Source organism: Neophocaena asiaeorientalis, unplaced genomic scaffold, assembly GCF_003031525.2.
Source record: "Neophocaena asiaeorientalis asiaeorientalis breed wild unplaced genomic scaffold, Neophocaena_asiaeorientalis_V1.1 scaffold171, whole genome shotgun sequence".
In the NCBI taxonomy this organism is placed as follows: Eukaryota; Metazoa; Chordata; class Mammalia; order Artiodactyla; family Phocoenidae; genus Neophocaena; species Neophocaena asiaeorientalis.
Window position 1 is genome coordinate 4,505,113 of NW_020174013.1, and position 11,629 is coordinate 4,516,741.

The window sequence follows — 11,629 nt, forward strand, 5'->3', positions numbered from 1 at the left end:
AAAAGAAGAAAATAACAGATAAATATATAAGACCAATAAGGAAAATAAAACAGGGCAGCCTGACAGTGATGGATGGGATGGTGTTTCATTAGATTGGTGGACAGGGAAATCCTCCCTGAGGGGTGGCGTGGGGACAGAGTATTCCAGGACAATGAAATGAACTGAGGCAAAAACAAGATTAGCACCATCAAGGAACAAAATCAAGTTCCCAAGGAATGAATCAGAATAAGGGAAGAGAAAGGGGTAGAAATAATGTGAGAGAAGTAGTAAGTATCTGTAGGGTCTTCTAGGCTGTGATGGGGAGCCTGGATTTTATTTTTAAGTGTGATGTGAAGTTGCTGGAGGGTTTTAAGGAGGTAAATTACATGATTTTATTTTTATTTAAAAATTATCACTCTGGCCACAATGTGGAGGGGAGATTATACAGACATATCTTAGAGATACTGGGGTTTCAGGTCCAGAGCCCTGTAGTAAAGTGAATGTCACAATAAAGTGAATCACGTGAATTTTTTGGTTTCTTGGTGCACATAAAAGTTATATTTAACTATACTATAGTCTATTAAGTGTATAATAGCATTATACCTAAAAAGTACATATTTTTATTAAATTAAAAAATACTTTATGGCTAAAAAATGCTAACCGTCATCATCAGTGAGTCATAATCCTTTTGCTGATGGAGAGTCTTGCTTTGATGCTGGTGCTGCTGACTGATCAGAGGGGTGGTTGCTGAAAGCTGGGGTGACCGTGGCAATTTCTTAAAATAAGACAACAGTGAAGTTTGCTACATCGATTGACTCTTCCTTTCACGAACAAGTTCTCTGTAGCGTGCAATGCGTGTGATAGCATTTTACTCACAGTAGGACTTCTTACAAAATTGGACTCGATCCTCTCAAACCCTGCTGCTGCTTTAGGAACTGAATTTATGTAAGAGTCTAAATCTTTTCTTGTCATCTCAGCAATCTTCACAGCATCTTCACCAGGAGTAGCTTCCGTCTCAAGAAACCACTTCCTTTGCTCATCCGTAAGAAGCAACTCCTCATCCATTCAAGTTTTATCATGAGATTGCAGCAATTCAGTCACATCTTCAGGCTCCACTTTTAATGCTAGTTCTCTTGCTATTTCCACCACATCTGCAGTTACTTCCTCCACTGAAGGCTTGAGCCCCTCAAAGTCATCCAGGGGGGTTGGAATCCACTTCTTCCACACGCCTGCTAATGTTGGTATTTTGATCTCTTCCTATGAATCACAAATGTTCTTAATAGCATCTGAACTTTTTACAGAAGATTTTCAACTTACTTTGCCCAGATCCAAAAGAGGAATCACTATCTATAGGCTTATTAAATGTGTCCCTTAAATAATAAGACTTGAAAATTGAAATTACTCCTTGATCCATGGACTGCAGAACGGAGGTTGTGTTAGCAGGCATGAAAACAGCATGAGTCTTGTACTTCTCCATCAGAACTCTTGGGTGACCAGATGCATTGTCAATGAGCAGTCATATTTTTAAAGGAATCTTTTTGTCTGAGCAGTAGGTCTCAACAGTGGGCTTAAAATATTTAGTAAACCGAGAGGGTGTGGAGAAAAGGGAACACTCTTGAACTGCTGGTGGGAATGTGAATTGGTTCAGCCACTATGGAGAACAGTATGGAGGTTCCTTAAAAAACTACAAATAGAATTACCATATGACCCAGCAATCCCACTACTGGGCATATACCCTGAGAAAACCAGAATTCAAAAAGAGTCATGTACCAAAATGCTCATTGCAGCTCTATTTACAATAGCCCAGAGGTGGAAAACACCTAAGATCCCATCATTGGATGAATGGATAAAGAAGATGTAGCACATATATACAATGGAATATTACTCAGCCATAAAAAGAAACGAAATTGAGCTATTTATAATGAGGTGGATAGACCTAGAGTCTATCATACAGAGTGAAGTAAGTCAGAAAGAGAAAGACAAATGCCGTATGCTAACACATATATATGGAATTTAAGAAAAAAATGTCATGAAGAACCTAGGGGTAAGACAGGAATAAAGACACAGACCTACTGGAGAGTGGAGTTGAGGATTTGGGAAGGGAAGGGTGAGCTGTGACAGGGCGAGAGAGAGGCATGGACATATAAACACTAACAAACGTAAGGTAGCTAGCTAGTGGGAAGCAGCTGCATGGCACAGGGATATCGGCTCGGTGCTTTGTGACCGCCTGGTGGGGTGGTATAGGGAGGGTGGGAGGGAGGGAAATGCAAAAGGGAAGAGATATGGGGACATATGTATATGTATAACTGATTCACTTTGTTATAAAGCAGAAACTAACACACCATTGTAAAGCAATTATACCGCAATAAAGATGTTAAAAAAAAAAACTTTAAAAAAATTTACTGTAATTAAAAAAAAAAAAATTTAGTAAACCATTCTGTAAATAGATGTGCTGTCATCTAGACTTCGTTGTTCTGTTTATAGAGAACAGACAGAGTGAATTTAGTATAATTCTTAAGGGCCCTAGGATTTCCAGAATGGTAAATTAACATTGGCTTCAACTTAAAGTCACCAGCCTCATTAGCTCCTAACAAGAGAGTTGGCCTGTCCTTTGATACTTCGAAGCCAGACGTTGACTTCTCTCTAGCTGTGAAAGTCCTAGGTGGTATCTTCTTCCCATAGAAGGCTGTTTCGTCTACATTGAGTATCTGTTGTTTAGCGTAGCCGCCTTCATGAATTGTCTTAGCCAGATCTTCTGCAGAACTTGCAGCAGCCTCTGTATCAGCATTTGCTGCTTCACCTTGCACTTCGGTGTCATAGAGACGGCTTCTTTCCCCAAAGCTCATGACCCAGCTTCTGATAGTTTCAGACTTTTCTTCTGTAGCTTCCTCGCCTCTCTCATCCTTTATAGAAATGAAGAGCATTAGAGCCTTGCTGTGGATTAGGTGTTAATTTAAGGGAACGCTGTGGCTGGTTTGATCTTCCATCCGGGCCACTAAAACTTCTGCCATATAAGCAACACGGCTGCTGCTTGTTCTTATCACTTGTTTATTCCAATGGAGCAGTACTATAATTTCCTTCAAAAACTTTTCTGTTGCATTCAAAACTTGGCTAACTGTTTGGGCAAAAGGCCTAGCTTGCAGTCTGTCTCAGCTTTCCACATGCCGCCCGCACTAAATCCAATCACTTCTAGCTTTAGGTATAAAGTGAGAGACAGGCAATAATTCCTTTCACTTGAACATTTAGAGGTCCCAGCAGGATTATTAATCAGCCTAATTTCAATACTGTCGTATCTCAGGGACTAGGGAAGCCCAAGGAGAAAGAGAAATGGAGGAACAGTCAGAACACACATGAAATTTATCAACTTCACCCATCTAGTATGGGTGTCATTCACGGTGTCTCAAAAAAATTATAATGGTAACATCAAAGATCCCCATGACACATACAATAATAGTGAAAAAGTTTGAAGTATTGTGAGAATTACAAAATTGTGACATAGTGCTGTGAAGTCAGCAAGTGCTGTTGGTCAAAAGGCACTGATAGACTTGCTCAGTGCAGGGTTGCCGTAAACCTTTCATTTGTGAAAAACGTAACATCTGCAAAGTGCAGTACATCGAAGTGCACTAAAATGAGATAGGCAAGCAGATGGGGGTAGAAGTCGATGGGAGTTTATTGTGTTCACAGGATGGTGGTAGTGCTGGGACTGAATGATAGAGGGTGGAGGTAAGGACATCAATTAGGAGGGAATGTAGGGCATCTGGAACAGAGTGGCAGCTGTCTAGATAGAACTGAACAGAACTGGTATATGTTTTAGGGAAACAGTCAGCAGAGGGGTGTGGTGAGATGAGGGGATGAGTAGAATACTTTAAGATAAATCCTAGGATATTGGCTTGGGCAAGTGAGTAAATGGTGATGCACTTTATAGGAAGGGAAAAGATTAGGGTGAAGGCACATTTTGGCATACGTTCAATTGAAGCTGCCCCTTAGAAATGCAAGTGAATATGTCAAGTGGGTAGTTGACTATTAAAAAAAAAAACTGGCGTTCAGGGCAATTCAGAGGATGGGTTAGAGGCATAACTTGGAGAGTCATCACCATGGATGGTAGTTAAAATCAAGTGAGTGGCTAAGGGATCCTAGTACATATTTTAATTTTTATGCAGTATTTTTTTTTTTCTTTTTCAGTACGTGGGCCTTTCACTGCTGTGGCCTCTCCCGTTGCGGAGCACAGGCTCCGGACGCGCAGCCTCAGCGGCCATGGCTCACGGGCCCAGCCGCTCCGCGGCATGTGGGATCTTCCCGGACTGGGGCACGAACCCGTGTCCCCTGCATCGGCAGGCGGACTCTCAACCACTGCGCCACCAGGGAAACCCTTTAATGCAGTTTTTGCTTTTTATTTTTTGCTCTGTGTTTCCTAATTTTATTATTTATTTATTCCCTCTTCACCCTCTCATTTGCTGGTTTTTGGGAAAGTTGAATCAAGAATTTATTCTTTACATTTAAAAAATTTGCATTATTTTCACTTATAAAAAAGACATATATATATGTGTGTGTGTGTGTGTATATATATGCTTTTCTAGGAGTACAGATGCACATAGAGTAAAAAGTAAGCCCCTCTGCTTACCCTGTCCCCTAGATACTCGCTTCCTCTCAGGAGAAGCAATGTGGGCTCCAGTTGTTTTACACAAATGGGAGTTTATTAAATAGGTTCTTCTATACCTTGTTTATGTCACTGGGCATTGGATGTTGAAAAAATTTCTGTGTTCCACTCTATGGTGTAGCGTAACTTATTTGACTAGTCTGTTGAAGCACATTTGGCTTCTTCTTATTCTTTTGTTATTCTTTCCTATTTCCCGCATTATCTGCTTGTTTACTTTCTGTTTATGTCTAGCTACTACTCCATTTTTTGGTTCTATTTTACAGCCAGTTCCTTGGAAGTGCTGATCATAATCACTAAAATCCTTTCCCATTCTCTGTCTCATTACATATAAAAGGTGTTTATTGTCCATTTCTGTAATGAGTGTCTTACTACCTTTAATTCTTTCCTGGTCTCTACCACTTCAGTTGCCTTTTATTTGTTATGTTCCTTTCCTCCTGTTTGCTTTACATCAACTCTGTATTCATCCCTTTTGTAATCTTTCATGAACGTTCTTTGTGTGTGAATGGAGACCATCGTTTTCTGGTCTGCCCTTTGTACAAGTAATGGGCAGAGGCGATCAGTAGCTTCCAAGTGGGAATGGTTTCTCAAAATACTTTCTAAATAAATATGCTGTGTCTCCTGTTCTAGAGGCAACACATTCCTGAGTCTTTTCTCTAGAGGGAGCAGGTACTGTGGAGCCAGTTCAGCGTGTTTCTAGCATACCTCTCCTGGATTTATATCTGCCCAGTCCAATTTTGCTAGCAGATGCAAGGTGATTTTCCCTTCCTGTCCTGCCTCATTTGCAGTTTATTTCTCATGTTGCGAGTCATGTTTGGAGACATAAATGGGGTACTCTTGGCATCACTTCTTTCTCAGCTTCTGCTCTGATGCCCTGTGCTCTAGAACCAAATTCCCAAATTATTCTTCCTCTGGCCAACCCACACGCCCAGCTCTCATCATCCTAAGAGATGTATCATTGGTCTCTCAGGATGGCGTCATTATTTTGAGAGAAATAAAGAACACTGTTTGAGATGTGGAGACATGTTTTAGGCATTTGGTGTCCTCCCTGGATTTGGATGAGTTTCGGCAGATAATATTCTTGTCTTAGCTGTTTCCTGTTTTGTTTTTGAAAGGGATTTTCAAAGTTATTTTTGTTTCTTAGGTTAATATTGGTTATTTTCATGAAAAAAAAGGAGGAAAAAAACCCTTATTTTTTCTCTTCAGACTTCTGTGGGCCTTCAGCAATCCAATAATTCTTCAGTAATCTAGGTATTCTTTCTCAACAAATGAGCTTATTCCTTACTAAGCAGAGGAAACTGATTTCAATTTCCTAATCTCCTACTTATAAAGTTATCCACACTTTTCCTGTACAGAGGCTGTGCTAGCATGTATACGCATAAGTTCATTTAGTTGCTACCTCCTGTGGAGTAGGGATTATTATTACTATTTTAGAGATGAAGAAACTGAGGCTCAGATAAATTAAGAATTCTGAAGTTGCACAGATATGGAGCAGGAATTGAGCCTAGTTCATGGAGGAGTAGTAAACAGAGCCCAGATCTGATTCTTAAATACTATGATCTATGTATCGTAAAGATCATATCGATAAAATATTAGATTTTATTGACATTTTATTATTCAGTTGATTATTATACAAATAACTTTTTACTTACTAGGACCTGTCTTTGGACGGTAGTCCTATAACGTGGTTATTAAGAAGAATGTAGGTTCTAATACCTATTATATCTACTAACTTATTTGCTTGCGTGTAGAGTGATTGGAGGGCTGAATAACATAAAGTTGTGAAGGTACCTAGTTATAGGTTGTGTGGATGAAATTATGGCAGGTGTTCAGTAGGTGCTCATTAGCCCCTCTTGTCAAAATCACGCCCCCAGCAATTGATGAAGCAAAAATTGTCTGTTGACCGATTCAGGGTACCAGTTGACACTCCTTGATTGCAGTAACAGCGTGGCCAGCCAACAAGTTTCCCAAGAGGGGACATTTAAGATTATCACGATACTTTCAAATCTTCTCTTTACTTTCTTATACCTCTGCAATACAATCCAAAGTTTACCATGTCTAGAGATGGTTTCGTGGGTGTATAATTATCCCCAAGCTCATTAAATTGTGTACATTGTATATGTAAAGCTTTTTACATGTGAATCATACCTCAGTAAAGCAGTTTAAAATTTTTGTCATGAGAAAAAAAAAACCCACGAAAAACAAAGATCACCATGTCATGCATGGAGGACAGGGATTATACCTGAGTTTTGAAAATCAGCATGGTGTCATGGACATATTAGGAACCTTGGGGTTAGATACGTGTAGGTTTGAATTCCACCTTTGGCATTTATTGGTTGGGAAAAAATTTCACTTCTCTGAGCTCATTGTAAATTCTCATTGTAAAGAGAAAAAAGCTCACCAGATTGATATGAGAATTAAACTGTATAAGATGAGGAAAAGTATGTGCACAAAGTGGGCATTCAAACCAATTTCCATTTATTTTCTCACTACTCATCTTGTATCTTTTGCCATCCAGGCTAACAGCTTTGAAAAAAATTTGAACACCCAATAAGCTTTTATAATATTTGAGATTTTATTACAATGAAATAATAGAACAGGGCATCCTTAAAGACTCGTAATATGATACAAGAAACAGTTTATAAAAAATTACACTGAAGGCTATGCATTGTGCAAAGAGATTCTGAAAACCTTTTGATAAAATTGCAACAGCAAGGAGACCTTGGTAGGAACACATTCAGATACTAAAATAGTTCACACATATGTATAATAATTGAGCAAATAATTCAACTGAATTGTCCAATGAGAGATTTCTCAATGCAGAAGAGGAAAAGCAGAGAGCATTAGGAATTTTTTTTTCAGGAAAATAGGAAATTTACTTAAAGCCTTTCAAAGGGCAAATCTGAGAGTCCTCATCAAGGAAAGTTGCTTCACTGCTTGAGGATTTGTTATAAGACCAGTCAAGGAGGAGTGAAAGAAAATGTTAATATATGTGGTCTTGAAGGAAAATCTGTGAGATAAAGAAAATTTCAATTTTTAATTTAATACTTAAGTGAAAGTTCTGTCATATTCATAACCCTAACATGAGAGAAATAAATGTGTCTCAGCTAGCAAAGAATGCTTCCATTTATGCTTTTGCATTTTTATGTAGCTCAGAACAGGAATGCTTGGGGCATGGAGTGACAGCATTTAGTTAGCAAAGGTGTCTGAGTTCTCTCAATTGGACATTGGAGGAAACGTTCCATTGGACTGTTCAGTCCGCTCATCCCAATTCTGTACTTGCAAGCCCTTGCTCCACAGTATAGCAGATGGAAACTGTTGATGCAAAGAAAATCAGCACACTGAAGATATTCTTTATTAAGCAAAAATTCATTTCAATATCACAGTGATTCATGTAAAATATCCCTCGATATCATGACCACATCTCTTGCTATCATCATTTGTCCCTGGGTCCCATGTCACTTCCTACTAGACTCTTTCTTGCATGACATGTCTTCAGGTCCTCTCAAGCTCAGTTGTTCTCCTGGTGTGCTCAGCTCCATTGGCCTCTGAAAATTCATCTGCACAGCTTCTGTTCCAAAGTTTCCTCCTAACCAAAGTCTCTCTCAGCCATCATGGACCCCCAGAACTTTCTCTGAGTACCTTATATATTAGTGGGGGGAAAACTTTAATATCTGTCTGTGATCAGGAAAGGGGTTTAGAATTAGTGAAAAGAGCCCTGGGCTTGGAAACAACATCTGTCTTTAAATCCCCACTCGGCCTCTTGTTGCTATGTGGCCTTGGGCAAAATAATCTCTTTAAACTTGTTCGCTCATCTGTGGATGCTTACGAGAACTAAATAAAATAAAGTATATGAAAGCATTGTGTTGTGATACATGGTGTGATATAGAAGTCAGTTTTCAGGGTAATCATCAACACAGTTCTTGCAGTAGCAGAAGCGATGGGCACCATCCAATCACTGAATATCTCCTTCGGAAACTTATTCCCTCTATTTACAATTCGGCCACCTCTACACAGGAGGTGTGCTTCCTGCTTGCAGAGTAGCAAATTTTCTCTTCTTCAGTGATTTTAAGTGCACTCAGAGGTACTGACTATCTGCCGATAATGGGGCTGAAATTTCACTTGAGCTCTGGGGTCTTGGTTTCTTAATGAAAATAAGACCAAAGGACTCTTTTAAATAAATAACTCCTTCTAGGTCAAGGGCTGGCAAGGCGTTCAAATACACCTTCATTCATGTCTCTTTAAGCACTGAATGTTAACAGATCAAATATTGTTGCAAATGCTAGGTACTACTTCCAATCCTCCCTCAACCCCCAACACACACACCTGATGGCAAACAAGACTACATGTCCTGCATTAAAATTTTCCAAACTCTGAAAAGAAAAGCCATCTGGCAAAGCCTAGATGCTGTGCTGTAGCAATGCCATGGACCCACTGGTATCTGAATATGAAAATGATATTTTTTAGAAAATAAAAGAAAAACTCCTTTTTACCTTTCTCTCTTCACCTTCTCCTTCCCTCACATGCCCCCAAATTCTGAAGTGCAAGCAACCAAGCAGGGTCTTGTTTCTATTATTTTGGCGTCTACTCCAGAAACAACTTAGAAACAAAAGTGATGTGACTAGAAACAGAAGTGATGTGACTCTTCTAATCCCAGCATCTGGTGTCATTCGCTTCTCAAGTCCTGTGGTCCCTGGTGCCGTGGAATGACCAGCAGTCTCCTAGGTTTGTTTATTTACTCACCGACATCTCTGAGCTTTTGCTCTTCCTTTGTATTAAATACTCTTCTCTTCTTGGTCAACTGAGCAAATCCATAATTGTGGATCAAGTCCAAGGCAAACAATACTTCTGGGATGCTTTCCCCACTTGACCGCTTGTCATGTGGTCTTCTTTTTACATATGCCATCATGATGTCTACTCCAGATCTCTTTGGACAGTCCTTAGTAGATTGTACTCTAATTTATTAGCAGCTTACCATCTCATTACTTTTCTTTACTGAGACAGAGTGTGACTTTATTTATCTTGATATCCCTAGTCTGTACTACAGTGCCTAGAAAGAGTGAATGCTTAATAAAGCTAATATAGATACTAAATAAAGAATGGCTTCTGGTTTTGTAAAAATTAATTAATTAGCTTCATTTTATGCACACATTTTATTCTCAGTGAGTAATAAAAATTAAGGAGATAGGGAACCGAGACTTCAAATTAATTCCTTTTTAAGGCTTCTAAGAAAAAAATTAAAGCCTCAGAACAGACTTTACCTATTTCACTTACATTCAGTTCTGTGTACCAAATATAAAAATACGTGGCTCTGAGGTCAGGCATTTGAGTACTAAAATTTAGTATACTGAATAAAGCAAGAGGAATAAAAGAGAAATAATTTGATTGTTGAAAAATAATTGTATTAAAATCTGCAGCAAATTTCTTTTAGTAGTAGATTCCTAAATCCCCCCAATGCTAGTATTACTCAAGATAAAATCTATCCAATCATACAAGTTGTTTTTTAAGGAAAATAATTCCATGCTCTTAAAAAATACCTGGTTAGTTGCTTTCTTTCTGGAATTATTTTTTTTGGCAAAGAGTACTTCTGTAAATGACTTTGTAGCAATCCCTATCAGTATTTGATGGGTATATTGTTTAATTTACTTTTATTTTATGATTCTTCTATGAAGAGATTAGACACAGGTATACAATTTGATATATACATACATTGTTCTTTATTTTAAAAAGCACTCATTCACACAAAACAATTTTGCTAATTTTTAAAATTGTACTAACACAAGGGGGCTTTGTAGAGCAGTGGTTATAAATGTTGAGGATGGAAGCTGATAAAATTTGGGTTGAATTCCAGCTCCATTCCTTGCTAGCTGGTGACCCTGGATGGTTCAACAAAAGTGTCTGGATCTCCATTTCTCATCTGTGAAATGGGGATGTTTATGCCTACTTAGCAGAGTAGTTTTAAGGCTCAGCATAAGTTAATACATTCACAGCTGTTAGCATGGTTCAGGCCCTTAGTGATTCCTTAATAAATGGTGCCTGTTCTTATCGCTGGTATCTTCACCATCATCAATACTCTGGAATATAAGCTCCAAAAGGGTAGAAACTGTACCTGGTTTGTTCACTGCTTGCATGCCCAGTGACTTTTCACTTTGTCTCACACATAGCAGTCTATCAATGTTTCTGTTGAATGAAGGAATGAGAAACTGAATATATGAATACTGTCATAATTACGTCACTGACAAAAATCATATTAGTTAAATTATTGGTGCCTGTCCTTACAATTGGAATAGTTAGGAATGACAAGTATTTCATTTGGTCATCTCTGTGTAAACGTTGTAATCAGCATCTTCTCTGAAAGAAATGATTGAGCCCATGTTAAATTCCTGTGAAAAGTTAATTCTCAAATTTACACTCAGTAGAAAGTTTTATTTAATTACATTCTTATTATTCTTTCATAGAATATCATTTCATAAGTTTTGCCAATGAAAATATGAATGTACTACACTATAATCTGATGAACATCTGGTCAGCTGGTACACTACTCAAGAGATGGATGTGCTAGTGGAGACTGTGCTTATCCAAAACAAATCTAAGCCAAATAAAGCACTACACATAAAAGTAGAAAACATTCATGGCTTCTTTCATATACCGATACATCCATTTACCCATCCATCCATCCATTTAACCATCCATCAGGAGACACGTTTACTGAGCATTGGCTATGTTTCAAGTATTATGTTGGGCTTTTAGGGATACAATAATGAGTTTAGGCACAGCTTCTGTGGGCAATTAGGTCACATTGTTGCAGGAAAGAAAGGCACATAGACCAGTGTTTAGAATACTGTGATGTAAGTAGCAAGGAAGAGTGGTACACAGAGCACTGTGAGAATACATGGATATACATAAAAAGGCCTTAGTGTTCTTAGCCTCGTAGCGGAGGTGGCTGTGGTCCTGAGGCAAGGTTATTGAATTGGTAGTCAGAGAGGACTTTATCAA

At 38.6% G+C, this 11,629-nt stretch overlaps 1 pseudogene; it reads right to left on the reverse strand.

Moving 5' to 3' along the window:
• Positions 1-635: 635 nt before the first annotated feature.
• On the reverse strand, positions 636-9,542 carry LOC112405167 (tigger transposable element-derived protein 1-like; annotated as a pseudogene).
• Positions 9,543-11,629: the final 2,087 nt, after the last annotated feature.